We start from the raw sequence: 2,053 nt of genomic DNA on the forward strand, positions 1-2,053 counted from the left end.
ACTTTAAGTCCCTACAGAATATGAAAAAATTAAAAACATAGGAATAAACAGTTACATATTTTACACAGAAATTTAGAAATCTAACCATATACAACATTGTAGCAGCAGATTCTTTATTTACCCTGGCTCCAGGCCCCTACACTGGGCTGTCAGTGTGACAGAGATGTTCTTGCTGTCTGAGGTTACACTGGCCCCGGGAAGGAGGCTATACACTTGTGGAGTCCAGCATATTTGCTAGAAAGAAGAGAAAGCTGCAAACATTCTGTGGCCCCCGTGTCCCGCTCACTAAGCAATATCGTTCGTTCAGGAAAAGCGGGACCTGAGCCCTCCCTGCTCTAGTCTGTCTCTTAGTTCTAAGAAAACAACGCTTTCCCAGAAACTGAGATACCATGTTTCCCCCAAGGAGCACGCATCCATCTGCGCACCCACCACCCATCCATCCGTCTGGTAAATTCCAGGTGCCAGTTTTGAGGCAGTGCTGGATCCAGTGCTGGAGGAAGAGCAAAGGCTTTTGAAGTCAGATTCCTACCCTTTTGATATTCATGGCCTGTGAAGCAGTATGCTACAGCGGAACTAGTGTAGAATTTTGGAACCAAGCATAGGTCTTTGGAAACAAATCCCAGCTTCACCATTGATTAGGGCATCGCCTTGGGGCAAATCGTGAGGTTCTGTTCACCTCAGCGTTCACTCTGTCAAGTGGGGCTAACGATGCCTGTAGTCTAAGGTTCTTAAGGAGATTATGCCAGGTAACATGCAGAGCATACAGCAGGGGTGAGCTGCTCAGGCAATGGCTCCCATTCCGGGTCCACTGAACACTCACAGGGTCGGAAGAAGGTAGCGAGGAGAACACCTGTAGAGTCTGTTGGTTCTCATTATAGTGAGATCACTGATTCATTTAATCCTATTTCTTCTCAGCTTTCGACCCTTCCTAGTATGGAAACTGCCCAGACTTCGCTAGACTTCACAGGATCCCTACCTTTAGCAAGACAGGCTTTCTGGCTTCCACAGCTTTCCCATTGCTCTGAAGACTCAGAGGTGTTGGGGACCATGGGGATTGGGGTAGAGGTGAATAAAGAAGGGTTCAAAGACAGTGAGACTAAGGCCAGAGGCAACCAGGTAAAGAAGGACTGGATCACTCTGTTAGAAAAATCAAACTTGGCTCCCTGAGAGGAGCACAGGACGATCAGGCCAGGCAGAAGGCTGAGTTTGGAGGGGACAGTGCCTTAATCACTTTCCTCTCTGCTGAGACACAATACCCTTCACCCACAAGTGAAAGGAGGAGAGGCTTATAGAGATTTCACCCCGTAGAACACTGGATCCAAAGCAGGATGGCATGGCAGAGGGGTACAGGAAAGGAGGATTGATTAAGACATAGAGGACTTAAAGCAGTCAAGGATGGAACTGGGAGGGAGATAAACCCTTATAGGCCACACTTCTGGTGGCCCTCCTCTTCCTACCAGACCCTACCTGCTAGCAGCAGGTCAGCTCTAAGCCCCCATACTCTAATCATCTTCTGAAGGTCCCACCTAGGATCACATGAGGTTTAGTGGGGCATCTCAATCTAAACCGTAACAGGTGAGTGTTTTGCTCTTGGGTAGCTATTTTCTGCTTTGGGCACTGGTGTCCTCTCCATAGTAAGCTCTATGGTCCATATGTGGTGGATCAAATGTACAGGATCCAGGGAGATGCAGCCACACGGATCACACAGGCCAGCTGAGCACAGGGTTGACAGGTTCTGGGGGTCTGGGCCCCCTCTGCTAGGGCTGCCCCCAGCCTGACTTATGGTTTCACAGAGCTGAGCCATCTAAGAACTGAAACTCACCCCAGTTTTTTTTTCACAATGGGGAACCCTATGCGACCCGGCTGAGGGGCCTGAGGGATGCTAAGCGGGGATGTCTCATGGAAAATTACAGACCAAAAGCTGCACTTCACACCCCTCTGCCGCTGGGATGTTCTCAAAGACAAAGAGGAAGCACACGTACAGGGAAATTTCCCTTTCTCCCACAACTTCCCCTGTCTCCACCCACCGACAGCTGCAGAAGCACCTCTGTCA

The sequence above is a fragment of the Octodon degus genome, unplaced genomic scaffold (genome assembly GCF_000260255.1).
Source record: "Octodon degus isolate 3935 unplaced genomic scaffold, OctDeg1.0 scaffold00054, whole genome shotgun sequence".
Taxonomy (NCBI): domain Eukaryota; kingdom Metazoa; phylum Chordata; class Mammalia; order Rodentia; family Octodontidae; genus Octodon; species Octodon degus.